The sequence below is a fragment of the Teleopsis dalmanni genome, chromosome 2 (genome assembly GCF_002237135.1).
Source record: "Teleopsis dalmanni isolate 2A chromosome 2, ASM223713v2, whole genome shotgun sequence".
In the NCBI taxonomy this organism is placed as follows: Eukaryota; Metazoa; Arthropoda; class Insecta; order Diptera; family Diopsidae; genus Teleopsis; species Teleopsis dalmanni.
This window is the reverse complement of record NC_051847.1, coordinates 86,103,361-86,124,728: the sequence shown is the minus strand read 5'-3', so window position 1 is coordinate 86,124,728 and position 21,368 is coordinate 86,103,361.

The window sequence follows — 21,368 nt, the reverse complement described above, 5'->3', positions numbered from 1 at the left end:
TCGATGTTTCATTCGTTAAACATAAATTCATTTAAGGACTTCGTCAGCTGTTCTTCGCTTATAGTCCAGTTGCGCCTTTCTATTGTGACAATAAAATAGAGAGTTCGGTTCGGTAAGTAATAAAATTATAACAGTTTAGCATTTGAATTTTTATGCCTCGTCCTTAGCCGTTTGATATGTTGTTAGTCGTTAACGAAATGCCGATGTGTACGCTACGTAGTAAAACATAGTGCGCTTATTCCTCTGAGAAAGTCCTGACTTATCCTTAGGAATTGAAATGTATTTAGTGTAAACAATTTAATATTTTAAATATAATTTAAAATCGAATTCAAAATAGTAAATAATTTTTTTTTAAATAATTATAAGTGTGATATATATTGTGTTGCGTTATGAAGTTGGAAGACGGGACGCGTAATATAAAAATTATTTTACTTCTAAAGATATATTTTATAAAAATTAAATGATATAAAATATTAAAAAAAATGATTATAATTGCTTTCAATGCTACCTGTCGGAAAATGTAATAAATTTTGTTGTGATTATTTTTTACACATAACGCATTTTGTTCAAATATTAATTTTGTAATAGGAAAACGTGGTAAACTATGTGGAGTGACTTGCATTTCATTGGATGATGATGGTCCGTGACACGATAATTTATCATTATTAAATACACAAATAATTGTGACTAATTAATTTCTGGCAATTAAAATATTTATCTGCAAATTAAAATCAAAAATTTATGTAAAAAATATTCAAAGTAAAAGTCATAATTTTATGTGATCATTTATCAAAATATTAAAATATTGTGGTCAAGCCGTAATATTTTATTAAATTGTTTTGAGTGTAAATTTTTTTCATTGGCAAATAGGTACATCCACATCACAGCATTCCACCAATTTTAAATGCACCAAATATAGGATTGTCTGGATGTATAGAAGCAACTGTTATTCTTAGAAAGCACTAAAGTAAATTGATCTACACGATGTAGGTAGGATTTAGTTTTTTAATAAAGGGTGCTGGAATCGATTTATAGTTTAAGAATTAAAAAAAATCATATGAAAAGAAGGGAATGCAGTGGGGAATGTATTTGCAATATTTATCGAGTTTCAGTATGTCAAAGAAAAGTCTATCAAAAAACACAAATATTTTTTTTTACCAAAATTGGCAAGTTCTTCAGTGCGTATGAGTGATTTTTATTAATCTCAATTCAAAGGTTGGTTTTAGAAAAATAGTGCCTGGTAGAAAAAAAATAAAAACGACGCAAAAAAAATATTTCATGTACTTAAGAAAAAAAATTATAGTATATAATCTTGTTTAACACTAAAATATTCAGAAATTTATTTTATTCAAATTTTTTAAAAAGGACACTTTTACTTATAGAAAAGCAGAATATAGAACTATTCAAATTGAATCATTTGGATTTCAAAGGCTTTATTAGTTTTTGCTGGATAAGGAAAATCAATATTCCTTAGTCAATAATACTTTGTGCTTCCAAAAGAGGCATAAGTACCAAGTATTAACTTGTAGTTAATTACGTTGACAAAAATATCCAAAAAGGACTTTAGAAAAAATAGCACGAAGCGTTGAGAGTCAAGATATGACAATTATTTCGTGTTCTTTGTCTTCATAAGTTACAATACATAAACAAAGTAAATGATATACATTTATAAGAAAATTAACAATAAACCATTAAAAAAGAGGTTTATCGAAGAGTCGTGAATTACAACATCAAAATTTTTCAATATTTTAATTAATTAAATGTTTAGTTGACCATATAGCTGTTTTGAGTATGGCCAAGTACCCATCATCAGTGATCTTGGAATTATCTCTTATATTTATTTATTTTGAAATAATTTTTTAGAGACTGCAGGAACGAAGGGTTGAATTCATACTCTGCCAAATTTAAAGCTCAGATTCTATGTTCTTTAGCCAAGTGACCCAAAACTGTACTTGACTTCTATGTACTAACTTGGACTTTTATTAATTTGCTAAGAAAGTTATAACCAAATTAAATTAATAACAAAAATATATTAAATAAATAAAATATTATAGTACATTTAAAAAGCATATACAAAAACGGAAGTATTGGTAGATAACAGAATCAGTAAAATCAGTTTTTTACTTATCTGGTCAGATCTGTTTGAGGAATGTTATGCTAGATTCCTCGTTTATATTTTTTGACAAATCTTAAGATTCTTGTAAAAAGAGTTTACTTTCAACTCATTTATATCATTTTAAGTCTTGAAATAATAAATAGTATATTAATGGAAAGTGAACAAAATATTCTTTTTCCCTTATATTGCACAATGTAAAATTACTTCTTTTTATATCTTCTTATTTCTAGAAGTATAGGTCAACGTACTAGGAAGAGAATGACGTATTCTCATATTCTCATGTTCTTCTTGTTGCAGAAAATGCAATAACTGTTATTATTTATGATGTATGAATGATGTTTCCATATTCCTTCTAACGTTCTTATTTAAAATCTTTATTTGTAATATGTACATCATTTAAAAAATATAATAAGGACTGTTTATATCCTATTTATATTAGTAGAGTACAGATATATTCTTATAATTACATACACATCACAAATTTAAGTAAGTGTTCTACTAAATATTAGTACTATATATGGACAGATAAGTTTATTAATTTAAAAAAAATAAAATGACAATATCCTTTACGTTATCCTGTATTGATGTTTGTGTTTCAATAAATAAAAAAATTTTTAGTTGACTTTGTCATATTAAGTTTTAAATTACCAAACATAATGAATTCTTCTAACAAAAACTACTTATTTTTCCATTATTTGATGACTTTATACTATCTTAGTATCCTTGCTTGTTTAATGTACTGAAAATATTGAGATTAACGCACACGATAAACGTATTTTACGTGATTTTTTATAATGAAGAGTTTAAAAATTTTTCAAATTTAATAGAAGAAAATTTTCTCAAATGTGTACAAAATTTTCTAACCGAATCCACGCAAGTCTTTTGGCGGTTTAAACTAAAACAAACTATTATTTTGTTTCACTAAAGAAAATGAAAACTTTTCGGCGGTGCATCTCATCTCATTTCCTCTAATAAACTTTTCACTTAAGAAAAATTCTATTGAAACAGGTGATGGAAAACTTTTAATCTTTGCTTTCAAAATTTACCAATTTTCTCCCGAAATTTTATACAGACATAGACACATATATACACTATTACATCTATATTTTTGTATAACTTCCGAGAAAATTCTTTGTTAAGGCATTAGTTTGTAATTATCTTCAAACTGAAAATTAATGTAAAACCGATTTAATATAAAATCAGAATTATATTTTTAACACCGATTAAATTTTGTGAATAAATGATCCCGTTCATCGTGCTTGAAACCATACTTAATAGCCTTTCCGCTGATGTGGCAACTGCTTGGGGGCTAAGTTGTATTGGTAGTAGCATAGTCAATGTACAAATATGATGAAATTATAATGAAATAGTTAGCTTCAGTTAAGAATTATTGCATAAAAATTTTATTAGAAGGATTCAAATAGAAATGAAAAGACAACAACAAAAATTCTAGTTAGTGAGGTCTCACTGGACAAACTACAAGCTATGTATCCATAACTGTTAAATTTGATTGATGGACCACTTTTATCCATTTTGTAAACCACTGGTATATATACACATATTGTTAAATACGAAGTGAATAGAATAAACATAGACCTTTTTTATTGCAACAAGTTCTTTATTAATAAAGGGTATTTTAATAGTATCTTTTATTAAAAAGTCGCTAATCTCAGATAAGCTCATCGAACTATCATTCTAGAATACTATTCAGAATATAGCTTAACATTTATACAAATATTATTACAAGCCCCATTCAGACGGAGACAGAATTTTGTGAAATCATTTCTAGATTGTAACCACAAGAATATTAAAAATAGTAATAACAATTATAGTGCAATTTTTTCTTGTTTACTGTGCAGGGTTTTATATTGTTCACATAAATTATATTATAACATAATATCGAAATTAAAACACAACACCAAAATAATGTACAGAATTCTTCTACACATTTTTCTCTATTCGTTGCCTCGTTTACGAACAGTGGAACAACACTGCAATGCACAATGCTATGATAGGAAATTAATTGTAGGTACAGTGATAAATATTAACAAAACATTAATAATTGGTAATATTTTAGCTTTTATCATTCTTATTCCTAAAACCAAATGAGAATTATAATTTTCATAGTATTAATTAATAGTGGCTGGTAATACTTGAAGTTCTCTTATAATTCCATTAAATGGTTTTTTGTCTCCCAGATAACTCGTACCTTACCAGAAGCTTTTTTTGTCTTATCTGCTCCTTCCAGCAAGTAGCTATGAGCTTTGTTCCTTAAATTCTTTTATTTCTGATCATAAGTCTTCTTGGATTCAGATTCCTTTTACTATTGATATAGCTTTAAAAAATGTATGTTTATTTTCTAGTTTCCATAGATTATTTTAACATTAAAAAATTTATGTTCCATATCCAGAAATTTACTTCTAAAGCAAAAAGGTAATACTGAGAAAAGTTTCAAATTGAAAAACAAAATTTTTTTTCTTTTTCAAAACAAATTCTTGTGCTGACCATCCAATTCTCTAGGATGTTGTTAAATATCTATAAACGGTGGTCTACGAAAAAATCTTTTCGTTGAATTTTCGTTGAATTTTTTTCTTATTAATATTGAGTCTTTAAATTCGGCATCCATTCTCCTATACACTTGTCGTCAACAATTTAACGCTAATAATAAACTCTAAAAGTATTCTCATTTTGCGCTAAACTAAACTATAATTAAGTTTGTTTCGAAACTCATTTGGGTCTGTTATAATTTTTTTGATTATCTCCTTACTTTATATTAATTAATATATAATGCGTGCTGTACGAATAAAGGCAACCGCTTAAATATTTATGTGCGCCTGCATGTGCCATTTTAATTTTTGCAACCATTAAGCATGGCGTTTCGGCCATTCTAATGCACTCGTGATCATTCTGCAAACACGCAAACATCACATAAAATGTATATTATCATCACAGTTATGGCCTCACAAGTTTTACTCATACACACTCTGAGTATGTATGTACTTAGAGTTCTTCTCTTGATGAGGTTAATAATATTATGTAAACACATTTACACATTCACACATTCGCACATTCACACATTCACATTTAATCGAAACAATCGTCCTTATATGCCAATAAGTGCTTTGTTGCCTCTTGCATTCGAACGGAAATTAAGTGACAGAAACAGATAAATTGCGGCTTTTCCGTCTCCGGTTCACTATTTAATAAAGAAGCAAAAAGCCGAAGAAAGCGATAAATTGAGATTATATGTACGCAAACATATTTTACATATCTTTCCCCACAAATGTGCGATTTTGCTCGATTTAACAGCAAACGTTTTTAATCATTTATGCCTACACGCACTCGCATTTGAAGGAATTAAATGCTTCGTCCTTTCACTCGTCCGTCCGTTCCATGTCTGATTATGTCAATTAATGCGTTCAACTTTTAGTCCGTTTAGTAATTAAAATGATTTTTTGAGAGCTTTTCATATATGAAAATATGCTGTAAATATTAAGGATTGTCTTAATTAACTTTTTACATAAAATGGTTTTATTATCAAAATTTACACTTGCAGAGTATGAAGGAATAAATGGTACTCTATCCTAATCTATAAAATGATATTTTAAATTAAACATTTAATTAATCATTTGATTGAATTTTAACATAAAAATATGTTAAAATTCTGATTACCATTTACTCTATGCTACTTTTTAACTAAGTGGGACAATCAGATTAAATTAAAATTTACTAAATTTCAAAATTTTTTTTCACTTCTATCTTTTTTTATTGAATACACAAAACTTGAACTAAAAATAATAATAATAAATCAAATAAATGAAAAAAATAAAAATTATAAAACTTTTCCCCAATTAAAGTTAGTTTTGGTGGAGGGAGGACGAATCCTCCCAATTAGCTAAAAGAAAAAGGAAAGCCGTTTTGAATCCACAAAAAACTTCGTAAAAGTGAGTAGTAGATAGAGAGTCAACCTAGAACCAGCCAGAGGCATTAACAAAGATAAGAATCTGGATAGATAGAGAGGCAACCTAGAACCAGCCAGAGGCATTAACAAAGGTAGGAATCTGGCTAATGCTAATGCTGGAGATATCGCTAAATGAGTTGAAGAAGGGGACCCCCAGAAGCTTAAACCTAGTTCTGGCCAGACCTGGCCATACCTGGACAAAAACACATCAGGTGTTCTGGTGTCATTTCTTCAAGAGCTGGTAGACACGCACTACAAGTGGTACCACAGGGAAGGCCGAGTCTAGCTCCATGTCGTCCTGACTTCAAAGCAGTTTAGTTCAATTTAGTTCACCACAATGTAGTTCACTTCAAAGCAGTTCTTTTAAGTAATTTCCTTTAAAGTACTTCAGTTCAAAGCAATTTACTTCAATTAAGTTTACCTATACGTAGCGCAACTTTATAGTAGTTCACTTCAAAATAGTTTACATAAAAGTAGTTTACTTTAACTTAGTTTTCTTCAAAGTAGTTCAGTTCAATTTAGTTTACCTCAAAGTAGTTCACTTCAACGTAGTTCTTTTTTACTAGTTCACTTCAAAGTAGTTCAGTTCAAAGTAATTCACTCAATTTACTTTACATCAATGTAGTTCGCTTTAAAGTAGTTCGTTTCAAAGTACTTCACTTTAAAGTAGTGTTTTTTAAAGTAATTCACTTCAACATAGTTCACTTCAAAAAAGTCCATTTCAATGAAGTCCACTTTTGATGTTATCCATTTATCCCGCCGTAGTTTACAATATGAGAAACACGGATGTCACAAACATTCAATCAGGTATGATCGTAAGCTAATTCTACCGTCTTTGCTTTCAGTTCACCTACATACTATATATATTTAAAACATATTATTTTTGATGTATCTTTTTGAATTTGAAAAATATAGAAAAAAAATCGGAATGATCCCATGAGTGGGATCTAAACAATAATTTACATTTATTGTACCTTAAACAATATCTAACGTCTGATCTTGATTTAAATATATGTTATCATGAAATTTAAATTTGATTTTAATTGTATTAAAATTTATATACCATTTAAGGGAGGAATATGACAAATATCATATTGGAGAGCTTACTCACTATTTGGTGAATAGAAAAACAAAATATGAAATAAAAATATATCTTCAGTCAATATCTAAATCTTACACCATTTTCTGTGTTTATATAAGTATATATCTTTTGAAGTTTGGTTACAATCAGATAACACCTATAGTTATACTTTCTGTGAGGGTCTAGTTTTATTTTGACTACAGACAGATAACTGAACAGGATATTCCAACTTTATCTGATTTTCAGATGTCCTCAATAACAGACATTTTGGCTTTCATTTGAAATATGGATTGTTATCTGTTTAGTTCGGGTCGACTAGTGGCATAAGAGACTAGTCATAACTGTATTACTCCGCTTCTCTGGTAACCAGTAGCTATATACATATTCTTTATTCTGTGTCAATATATAAATTAAATTTTTAGTATAAGCAATTGTACTGGCTTTTAAATCGCAACTCTAAACTCAGTCTCGATAACAAATTGTTAATCTACAAATTAATATTAAAGCCAATTTGGAGCTATGGTATAGAACCGTGGTATTCGGTGTGTAACACAAATATAGAAAAAATCCAGAGAGTACAAAATAAAATTCTCTGACAAGCTCAAGTCGCATTCAAATCCTTATGTTCGGCATTTATCTTCTGCAACTGCACTACATCGCCTTAAAAGAAAATCATTGATAAATATGAATACCCTAGCTCAATAGCATACCTACATTTTAATTTTTTAAGATTTGCAAAATTAATCAATAATCAGTTTCTATATAGAAAGATTTAATAATTAGACCAATGCACATAAAAAAAAAACTGACCTTTCTGTTCGTCTCCACTGATTTTATATATAGTAGTTTATCTACGCGATATAAAAGAAAGAAATGAACTTCTGATCATATATATATTCATTTGAATATAACTTTTGTTGATATAAATAATGTCAGTTTTTTATTTATTTTAATTATTTATAAGAGAAATAATTTATAAGAGAAATAAAGAAATATAATTAACAATAAATAAAAATACAACAAAAAAAATGTTATAGAACATATGTAGCATAAACTATATGAATTCTAAATTTAAGCTGATTAAATACTTAAATTTCTGGAAAACTTAGCCAATTTTCACTTATCCTTTCATCCCATGAGTTGATCCGCAATTTTAATTCGCGTTAAGTTTTTCAAGAATATCATAAATTAAATGAATTATGACAAGCAAATGTGGGTGTGGTTTACGGTGCGATATGAGCTGATGTATGTTCTTCAATTTACTTCATTATGAACCGTCAGTTGTGATACTTAAGCAAATAATCTGATTACTTTCCATTTAAAATATACTGACATATCATAGCATTAAAACCGCAGGAGATTGTTTTAAATTTTAAATGAAATTAAAAAGTAAAATAGCGTTAACTATAAATTGATTTATATGTTATTTTTTTTAAGATATTCATAAAAAAAACTACTTAAATACATTGTAATTTAAATAGCTTTTTTTAATAATATTTTCCCATTATTATATTATATGTACCGATATGTTTGTTTATAGTAACTGAATATTGATTTTAATTGAATAAAATGAAATAAGTAAGATTAAAAATTTTATATATTGAGCTGTTAAAGCTAATGTTGAAAAATTTTTTTAATAAACCTTAAAAATTAAAAGTAGTGATTTATTTAATAAAGTCCAGTCACTTGAATTGAATAATTGTCTTCCTCTTCTTCATTGACTTTGCAACTTAAATATAGAATAGTTTTTCTCTTACAATATTTCTTACCGATTTCTGAGCTCTTTTCAAGTTACTAATTCAAAGAAGTCTCCAATAAGTTCTTCGTCCAACAAACTGCCGTAACCAGAGACACCATGCGATTTTGAATCGACTTCTGGTTAAACGACTTCTCATATTTTAAAAATTGTTTATTAAAACTGATTAAATACTACACTAAACCGGACAGTACGCTAATGAAGTTCCTCTTGCAATTAAAAAGAAAAAACGTCAAAATAGTGATCGAAGTCATTCCAGAACAAAGGGACATAGCAAACATAATCAACACATTACCAAGGTTATTATCACAGATACAATATCTGCATCTTATCCTTTAACTCTCAAGAATGTGGACAATACAATGAATTTTGTCTTTTATTGACGAGTATATACGGGATCCATATTGGGATTGTTGGGTTATGATATCATAAGCATGCATAATAGTCAAACTCTGCCAGATCTTTTTTTAATCATTAAGGAAACTGAAGAATTCAAGTACGATTAGTTCAATTAATTTTATGTACTTAATCTTTCTTATATTGTGTTTTGGTAGAGTGGTCAAGAAATGACATAAGTAAGATTAATAGAAATGAAAAAATCATTCCTCGTATAGTCTATTAATTATTCTTTTACTTGACATCTATATAAACAGAATAAAAGAATAAAATTTTCTACTTCAATTAGAGGTTCTTAGAAGTAAAAATCAGAAAGAAAAAATAAGATTTAGTTTACTCACAATTGCTAGTATTTAATAATTTGACACATTATATTTATCTATATATATAATCTTACATATTGATATTCACATATATTCTATAGTTTGATCTTTTCCTGTAATAATTATATTCAAAAAAATGCATTTGTGTGTAAACACCTTTTCTTTAATCATTTAACAATAAGTATACAAAAATCAAATATAATTAATTAATTCAATTATTCTACAGCTGGTTTATGATTTCGTTCTAACTTAACACAGCATGTGAATTTGTCAGTAAACTTTTACATCAAATTATCAAAAATCTCCAAGCTCGAACATACAAGTATAGCTTTGGATCAATTGGCTAATGAACACTGACTCTGAGCTTCAAATTTGGCAGGGCACAAATTCAACACTTAGAATTTGCAGCATTAAAAAAATTATTTACGAATATAAATAATTTTTTATTTATATTTATATATAAATAAATTTTAATTAAATAAATACTATTTATTTATGTTTATATATAAATAAATATTACTTAAATAAATACTGTTTATTTCTATTTATTATTATTTCTATTTATACATAAATAAATAAATAGTATTTGTTTATTTTCGTATATGTTTAATATGTTTATATTACTATTAGGTTTGGTTAGGATACTGGGGCCGTCCGAAGACTCACTTAGACCATGAGGTCCATTGTGATACCCTAAAGAATTTGACACCTGTCCCTATAACTACTTGGTATTGGCTACAAAGCCAATACTATTAATTATTAGAAATAATTTCAAGACCATTTATGACAGGTATTTGTCTATACTTAAAACAGCTGTATGGGTCAGCCAAAACTTGATTAATTAAAAATAATAAAAATTTTTGTTGTTGCAATTCACCACAGTTAAATTAAAGTCTTTCTTCTAAAAACAATTGTTCATATTAAGAATTTAGTTTCTTTCGTCAAAACAAACGTTAAAAATTAATTTAACTTTACATTGATGAATTATCCACTAATGACTATTTACCACTTTCATCTTCACTTTCATCTTTTATTAAATATCTCATAAAACTGTTTATAAAAATTCATGTTTCTTGCATTCACTATCTGTCTTATATATTAGAAGTGCTATAAATAGGCATGAGAATGAGAATGTCTGCTATAAACCTAATTAATATTTAATCATAATTAAAAGGATATTCATTACCCATTTTACAAATCTAGTCATTAATTAACTCAAGTCAATATTGCATAAAAGAATTTATTTAGTTATTTAGCTATTTAGTTGTTATCTTTTAATATTTCATTTAAAATCTGACAATTAATGTCACTGAAATAGAATCAACTCAAATATAAATAAATAAAGTCCTTTCAAATAACTAAGTGAACCGTAACATGCTCTTTCCTTAAAATTGCTTCAATTATTAAGTTCATTATCCTTAATAATTTGTATATGCACAAATTTGGTTAACTCAAGCATAAACATGGGTAATAGTGAGCAAAAATAAAACAAATTGCTTCTTTATGCGAGTATATAGTACATGTAATCCAATCCAATATTTATTTATGTACGAATAAATGAAAAATATCCTCAAGTTTTATTCAATTCAAAACTGAGTTTATTTGAATTATGATTCAATTTACTTACAGCAAAAATTCACGCAACTGACGTTGATGGATGCTCGAACGTGCTTTGTACGGCTCTTGCCTGACCTTGTACCTCTTCCATCTGCAGCCAAAGCTCACTTAAGTCCTTCTTTAGCTGAATATCAGCAGCGAAAGGATTTAAGTTTTGTAAAATGGCGTAATAAGGCTTACAAGATAATTTCGTTGGAAAACTTCACAACCCTTTTGTAGTAGTAGTCCTTTTGAACGTTTATTATTTATTTTGTATTTTGTGGTTGCATTAATTTCATTTAGTGTCGCAAACAACAATTCGATAATAGCATTTTTATGATTATTGCTTTTTATTCAATTTTCTTCGTATTGACTGTGTGGATAAGATGGATAGCACTTTTCACCCCCAATAAAATTGCCCATTTCACAGCAATTGATTTCTTCCGGTCTATTAAATTTTGAGGCGACGCTAATTCATAATAGACATGCAACAAAAACACTTTAAACGTTTTTATTATGGAGTAAGTTTTCACTTTCTGGAAAGTTTGAATAGAAAAAGCAAATATCTTCTCATTACGTGCTAGAGAAATGCTATAAGGATTACATGCAAATAGTTGCTTTCCATGGTAGAAACTTGTTGCTTTGCAGTTTAGGAGTTAATATCAGTTTGGCAAGATGCCAAAGTCAGTTAAACCACAAAAAAATTCCACAATTTCAACAAATCTAGGGATAAATGACTTTAATGTAAACATAAAATTTAAGTTCCTTTTTGGGTTTTTTGTAAATACTCGTATTAAAATTTGCAAATACGAAAAAAAATTATTCATGGCGTATGAGTGATTTTTTGAATTTAATCTCTTATTACACAGTATTCCAGTGTTTATCTATGGAAGTTTATCACTTTGTGTTAATATTCCACCGAGTGAATTGTAAAATAGGAGTAATATAATACCACTCAGCTGAGAAATATCTGCAGCTATTTTTCTTTAATTTCTTTAATGGGTGTGGTAATGTAAAATAATTCATCATATCTGTTCTTTTTAACGTTTTTCGTTACGAAGAAAGTAATTTCACTTACTAGTTTCCATTCTTACTAGATGTCATATTAAACTTATTGTTAGCATAATAAGTTTCCATTGTGGTTTTTGTTATGAATTTGATTCCAAATATTAGCAAAGTCATATCATTACAGATTAAGTTTCAGTTTATATTCTTAATACTGTATGTTGTAATATAAAAAATAACAAAATAAACGTATTTTTTATTTATAATAAATATAGTTATTAAAGAGTATATATTTCCTTAAATCAAGTAAAAATAAATTCCTTTAAAGTTTACACATTTTACATATGTTTGACACGAAAGTATAACAAAATTATTTAATAAAAAAAAACACAGTTTTAGAGTAGATAGTTATGGTGAAAAGAGAACCAAATCCTTCTCAATTAGTTAAGAAAGCCGTTTTGAATCCACAAATCCTTGTAATAATGGGTAGTAAAAGAGAAGATAAAGGTAAAACCATCCAGAGGCAATTATAAAGGCAAGAATCTGACCAATGCTCAGGCCGAAGATATCCACGAGTGTGTTGAAGAAGGTGAACCCCAGATTTATATAATTACCTAAAAATATTATAATCTGTTTTGGAACTAAACATACTGATACTTATCCATGAGTGGAAATGGATAAGACCTTATTCTTTAGTATAAACTAATTTTTTTATATTTAACAAATGAATGGATTTATTTAAATCCATTACCAATTGAACCTCTCCTTAAAAATCGACACCGTGCCGCTTGATAAATGCTATCTCGTTTTCATCTTGGGAACTTCTGCAAAGTACAATTATTGAGACACAAAGTAGGAAGAGGATTAAGCACATTAGAAATCGAAGAAATGCAGATTGATGTTTTGATCCTAGAATCTTCTATAGAGCCCCATTGTTGAAATACGAAGTTAGAAGATGATTAAAAATATTGTTTAACATTTTAATAGAATTTTTTATGTTAAGTTCAAACATCTTATTCCATTTTAACTATTTTTGAAACTGTATTAAGTAAAAACTAACCAAATTAATAAGGCATTCAATGGTTTATGGGTTAGACTAAAGACTTTTTAGAATTCTATATTAAACTTTATATATATATGACTAAAATTATTTCAAATTTTAGTAATTGTTATCTAAAATATAAATCAATGTCAACATATACATTATTTATTGATGATATTTACAAGCTTATATCATTTTTAGTAACGATTTTCTATAACTATTTTCAATATTATACAACACTCACTGTTTTTACTTAGTACTCGATGTACTCAATATATTTATTTGTTCCTGTATAGACAGTCTTAATAACTATATGCTTATACTTTTTGTACATTATTTTTATCTTTGTAAAATATCGATTTCTTGAACTCTAAACAAAATCTTATTTTATTATTCCCTTCAAAAATTTTTAAATTTGAATATTCTTGCATAATTTGGTATTTAATCAACTAAAAACGATATTTCATGGTTTACGTTTTGTACCTTTTTATGAAGGCCAGAAGCAGAAGTGACTCAATTAAACCAATTAAAATAAAAATTTTAATATCTTCTGCTACACTCCTTAAAAAGTGTTTCACGTGAAGAAGAATGTAAGTTTTAGCTTCTCTGGTTGATTAAGTCGTAAATGGCTTACCATAAACTCTTTTAATATTGCAAGCAAAATAGTAAAATCCACACATTTTTATTCCAAGACACGAAGTCTACGTGCGTCTAACAGGAAACATACAGACAAGCCCATTAACCCAGATCAGTACTACTAATCTGTCAGCATATTGCTGCCTTTATGCGTACAAGATTAGGAGCTGTTATTACGACTTAAGCTGACGCACAACCATTCCAGTTGGAATGTTGGAGCTAGCTGGTGTCGAAAGTCCTCCTCAAACAGATTCCTCTACAACGTAAACAAGAAGAAGCTATTGTTTAAGAATCGTTTGAGAAATTTGCAAATCAAATTTTTAGCCAAGAATACACTTAAAAGTTGAACAGAACATTTAAATAAAATTTAATAACGATATCAGAATGCAAAGGAATTAAATGAGTTTCATGCAGGAAAACAAAACCCAACCTAAACTAAACAGAGCTATGAAAAGCAGTCAAAAATATCCTTTGTTCTAGGCACGAATATGAAAGCGATACTCACTCATCCCCGCCTGCTCGACATGCCTATTGTTATGCACATAGATATGCTCGGTCATACGTCACTTTTAAGTACAACAAACTTGAATATTTTAGCGCAAGCATCCTGCCAGATGCTTACAGCTAACGATTCCTGTGCAAATTATTCAAATTTTATTCAAATCGAATTCCTTTCTCAAAATAAAACAAATTAAGATATTAGAAACGCAAGAAAACAAAATTTTACTTCAACACATAAAATATAAAGAAACACAAATCACTTTTATATGAATTGCAAAATTGCAACTTCAACCAAAGTATCTGCAGAGCGAGTAGACGATTGTGCAATTTATTTCCAATGACTTTAGTTTATCTACATTAAATTTATATATTTTTTATGTTCACGCTTTTATTATTTGCAGTTTTGCAGTTTTGATATATAAAACTTGAACGAGAGATTCCATTTAGATATGTCAGAATTTCGGTTAACCTTTGAATGTAGCTCTGCGTGAGGTTCACAGCACTTTCCGTATCTTGAACTCGTTCGCCAAAGTATTTAGCACATTTCGCCATTCCTTTCTGCAGTTCGCACATTTGTCGTGCAAGGATTTTGACCTTTCACAAAACGATTCGCTTTGTTCTTGACAACTTAAATGCACACATTTTAAGCGGAATTGATGGGAAAATTATTACAACAACCAGCACATCAAAGATATTTCTTTTTGATACTTGAGGAACTCATACATACCATACGTTCTCGGTCACAAGAATTCAAAAGGACTTTCGAAACATAAATTTTTGTTTAATGTCAAATGAAGCCCAAATAATGTCAAATATTTCTTTCGAATACAGTTAATGTGAATAAATTATTATGGATAGAAAATAGGAAAGTTCAATAGAAAGCTGTAGTTGCTAAGGAAAAATAATATACAATTAGTGAAAATATTTTTTTAAAATAATTGTGTCCTTAATAGATAAAGCTAAAGTAGATAAAAAAGATATTCTTTTAAAATACATATACATTTATTTATTATATCTTGTTTAACAATGATTCTAACAATAAAGTTTAAAAACTTAACACTAATACTATGTTCAGACACACCTTTAATTTTGAAAAAATCTTAATTTCAACTTTGTTTTAGCGAAATTAAGTTGATGTTTCCATACAAAATTCAATTTTAAGGTTACTTAAGACTGCAATTAAGGAACATTTCAAATGCAACTATGTTATGCGCAAGATAAATTTAAAGCAAAAGATAAAGCTGAGATAACGAAAAAGTGACATTTTTTTAAAATAAATATCCATAACAGTTGACTTTAATAAATCCGGAAAATATTTTAAAAGCAGTGCAAATTTTTAATTTAGAATATTGAGAAAAACTGTAGATCGTTATTAATTTAAAATAGAGTCAAAAACAATCATTTATATACCTGAAATCCACTAAAGCTAATAAAACTACTGAATGCCATCCTTTATAGTTATAATAATCAACTTTTGAAATTTCCCCGATACAAACAGTATTTGGAGTATGTAATTTTTAAACATTCGATTTCTAAACAAAAATCATATGATTTCCTTAATTTGTGGCAGTATGAACACTTTCAAAATTAAGTAAATTTCATTTTTACGAAATTAAGTTAATTTGGCTGTCTGAACATAGTACAAGTCTTATATTGTATGATATAAAATAAAATACGTAAAACTTATATTACAGTACTAATTTAAATCAATGGATTAAATTTTATTGGAATGAATATTGATATTCAGATGTCTGAGTTGGTGAATCAGCACCTTTACTCTATTTTATCTGTGGACAGTTTTAAGTCACACTAAATACGGGGCTTTACGGGGCTTTATAATATGATGGATCTGATGTCTTTGTATCTGCCTGTGTTTATCAAATTTTGCTATATTGAACAGTTTCAGAGCACGATCTTTAATGTATTTTTCAACTGAATCCACTCTCAGATCTCTGTGGATATCAGCTCCTCTTACATACCATGGGTCGTTAACCAGTTTTCTTAAGGCAATATTTTGCCCTCTTTGAAGAATTTTTAAAGTTGAGCTTGGCGCTTGGCAAAACGCTATACTGCCATAGAGTAGTCCTGGTTTAATAATTTGCTAATCTTTATTCTTTATGTTGAGCTTTTTGCTGCTGATGAGCGGGTGAAGGGAGTGTAATATTCGGGCAGCTTGAGCTCGTTTGGACTTGAAATGTGCTTTCTAGGAGTGCTTGCTATCAAAGGTTATGCCTAGGTATTTCAGATTATCGGCCCATTCTATTTCTTGTTCTTCTATCTTTAATTTTCTGGGAGCTTGGCGGCGCTTCCTGGTAATAAAAATTGCCCGAGTCTTTTCTGAATATTAAATGGTTTAAAAAATTAGTCTTTATCAGATCTTTAGGAAAAGTGTGAGATTTTTACTTGAAGCTATTTAATATTAATTAACGGGAATTAGTGTATAGAAGTGCGGGACTACTAGCTAAGGGGTTAACATGTTCAGTCAGCCTTTTATTATAGATTTTTCTTATAGTGTCAAATTCGGTTTTAACTAAGGGAGTTTCTAGATTTGCTTTCGTTCCTGATATACCATTGGGCACCAGAGATTGTTCTCAGTGCTTTTGACTTTGTATAATTCCAATATTTGTATAGCTGGATGCCTTAAGTTCATATTGGTTTTATGATGCTGTTATACAAAAGTTCTTTATACGCTAGGCACAGAGAAGATCTGTTATTAATGGGCCAATGCAACTTAGAAGCTTGGAGCTTTATTTGTTATTTTTTGGCTTCAATGCGATTGTGCCTAGTTAGTCGCCTGTCTAGGTGAATATATTGTGGTATGGGAATGTTATTTAATAATATTGTTGGAGATATACTCCGATTAAAAGTAAATTACCATTTTGCTAACCATTTCTTCTGAAGTTGGTTTAAAGCTAACATAGTTTACTAAAAATAAAGAAAAAAACTTAATCAGTATGACGAACTCATTTATTTTATTGAAAATTATTGTTAAATGTAAAAATTATTGAAAAAATATACAATAAAAACTCTTTACTGTCTCATTTTTAGTACTTAAAGGTTTTTTGACATTATTATTTGTCATTAAATTATCGTTTTTTATTTTATTACATTATTTCCACAATTTAGCTGTCATTTAAATGATATTTCATACATTAAGCAGAAATCCGTGACATTTAAATATCTTGTTCATCATTCAAATTTTCTTTAATTATTTTTTCACAAACGGCCTTCTTCATTAAATAGAACACAAGAACTATATACTACACTATTAAACTGTCAATATGAAATGAAAATATAATTAATTTAAACAAGAAAAAAGATAATTAAATGACGACATTAAGAACTAAACTCTGTATTTGAATCAAAATTAAAGTAGTTAAATTCCACTAAACCTTAATTTTATATTAAATTGACTTGAAAGTTCTAAGGTTGACATGTGAATTGCGCGTCTATTGAAAAAGCCATATCTTTTGTAGGTAGTCCATATCTTTAAACAATCGCATTTAGATTTTCATTATGCTTTGACATTTAGTTTAGAGCTTACAGTAGCTTAACAGACAATATTTTTTTTATTTCTAAATAAATGGATTTAAAGCAATTTTGAGTGTTAATTTATCATTGCTTCATAATTGAAAAAAAGTGCTTAGTAAATGTTATCCGAAGTCTATTCTAATGAAACCAATCGTTGAACTTTGGTTTTCAGATTTTCAACGTGACCACACATAGACTAAGGCTATGCTGGGGTCTCTGAAATGAGGCGATTGCACTGAAAAATCTTGAAAAAGTCCATCAAAATGTTTTGGAAAACTGTAGACTGAATTTACATACGATAGCTGACACTCAAAACATGTCAAAGGAATGTGGTGGATTGATTTTACATTAACATTTGTCCATAACAATATTGCCTTTCGAATGAATATAACGTTTAGGCACAGTTGAATAAAAGCAATAATGTGTTCACGATACAAAGAACTGCTTGGAACTGTCGAAATAAAATTTATAGAATTTTTGCATCAATATGTGACAGTGATAAAACATTGATTCACCACTTCGATCCGCAACCAAAACGGCAGTCAACAAAGTGAAAAGATATAGATTTAAAACAACAAAAGCAATCAAAGATGCAACAGTCGGTTGGTAAGGTAAAAGTATTCGGTATGCGACTACCTCGACTAAGAAAACATCATCAATAGCCAAATTATATACATTTATTTGTGCATTTTAAGGTTAATACTGCAAAAAAAAATCCAATTGAAGAAAAAAAAAGTGGTGTTAAATGAAGATAAAATACTGTGTCACTGGTCATTGGTTACAAGGGGAAGTTGCACGAGCTACACTTGGAACTGATTATGCATTCATGTCTAGCATTTTTGTAAATGTTCCAGAGAAAAAGATATCTATCTAATGACGGAATCGCTGCTAAAATAAACGTCGTTTTGGAGGCTACAGATATATCTTTCAAAAGAAGTTTTTCGGAATGTATTGCTCTCAAGGGAAACTATGTTGATATGTACGCAAATCTTGTCAAAAAGATTTTTTCTTGCTGTCCGAAAATTACATCTGAACTATTAAACCACCAAATATTTCCAAAGACCGCTACACCAATATGAATTGTCATCATTATATCGCAGTTTTCGAAACAGCTATATGGTCAGACCAAGAATTCATTAAAATTAGAAAGTTCTTTTAAAATTAGATTAGGTTCTACACATAAAAAAGATAATATAAATCATGCAACAAATAATGCCTCTACTAACATAATAGTATTGAAATTTAACAATAAAAAATAAAAATAAATTAATTTATTCAATTATTCTACAGCTGGTTTATGATTTCGTTCTAATATAAACACAGTAAGTGAATTTGTTAATAAAACTTTCACATCAAATTAACAAAACTCCGGAAAAATGTGCGAACATAAAAGTCAAGTACGATTTTGGGTCAATTGGTTAAAGAGCTCTGACTCTGAGATTCAAATTTGGCAGGGCATGTGTTCGATACCTGGTACTTGCAGTCTCAAAAAATTATTTACAAATAATTAAATACAAGTATTATTTCCAAGACCTTTGTTGGTGGGTATTTGGCAATACTGGAAACAGTTGTATGGTCAGCCAAAAACTTAAAATAATATAAAAATGAATTTTTGTTGTTGTAGTTCACTACTTTTCGAAATACTCTTTAATTAAAAATATATTTCTTTTTACTTCCGTTTTAAACAACTTTTTAAAAATTAATTAATCTCATCAAAAAAGAAATAAAAATTTGAAAATATTTAATAGTTGCTAATTTTTTTCCAATATACTTCATAAGCTCCAGAATATATATTAGGACATAAAAGCATATATCATCGTTCGCTTCTCTGTTTAAAAAAATTTATTTAAATTTATTTAATTTCAAATGCAGATTTTCTAAAAGCATTTTTTAAGTTTTACAATTCAAATAAAAATTGCTTCCTTGGCAATATTCAGGCCTCTCCGCTGTATAAATAGTGTATTTAAATGCTAACGCTCTATTGGCGTTTCATTAAAGCAACTTTCTTCATTGAAAGGACATTAATTGATTGTAAGAAAAGTATTTCCTAAGGATATAAATAAATTGCTAAAGCAACAGGTTTTATGTAGATACGTATTTTTAATATAAAATATTTGATTTAAAAGAAGATATACCAAAAAAATAAAAAAATTTTAAATGATTTGTTACTGAATAAAGACTGAAGACTGAATAAAATTATTTAAATTTACCTAATGAAAATTGTCGTGAAGTTAACAAATATCTTAACCGATAATAAAATCGATGAAGGTAATGAATTGGAAAACACGAGGCAACACATTGCCTAAAAATAGAAAACGAAATACCAATAAAATCCTTTGATGATGCCATTTGAGCAACTCAGCAACTCCATATACCAATCTTTACACAACGAACGTCCAAAGACGTAACTAATGGAAAAGTCTTTCCGGCATAAAGTCTTCTCTCCTCTACAGGACATTTTATGTATATTTTGTGTGATTTAAAAATTTATTGAAATTAAAGCATTTCGCATAAAATTAAATTAAATTTGTGAAGTTAATTAAATGCTCAACAAGCGTCACTTTTATGCTTGAAAGGTGATTAAAAAGGGTTTTGAGTGAATTTAACCAATTCCAGAAAATGTTTCACGTCATTTTGGAATCAAATTTGATTCAAAGTTGCTAAAGGAAATCAATTAAACTTTTGCTCAGCAGTAAAAATGAAATTCACACAGTTCTCATTTGGAAGTCACGTTTTATGATTTCATTTCATTACAAAGTTAATTAGAAAATTTGATTTTCTGATTTTGATTTTTAACTTCAAAATTGAGTAAAATTTGTGCTTTTAAAATCAAACAAATTGCGAAACAAATTTTTATTGAAATGTTAAATGCGAAATAAAATTTTCTTTACATGAAATCTCAGTGGATTTCGCTGCTGGAAGTATAAGGGCGGATGTACCACCTACGCTTGTGCATTTAAGTTTTATATGTCAAATGCTGCAGTTTAATATATTTCTTTACTAGATTTTCATTAATCTGATATAAATTTATTTTAATGTAATTCTGTAACATAAATTTGCAAGTTGCACTTTTATTCGCAAGGATGTGTCAAATAAAAATTGTGCAAATGAATGTGAACTATTGAAATGAAAGTTAATTAATAATAAAATAAGTTAGTTTCCACTGAGTTTGAATATATTTTACATAAATCGATTTATTCTTTATTTAAAACCAATTCACTTACAAAACATTGTTGGCTTGAATGTTAAGCTTTTTCGCGAAAGTGACACGTCTTATGATGAAAAGAAACTATTTAAAACTTAGAAGGGTTCGAATAGAAATAAAAAGACAACAATACAAATTTTAGTTAATTTATTAAAGTCTGACTGACCATATAATGTTATTGTTGGTATGAGTTACTATTTGCTTATGAACACAAAGTCC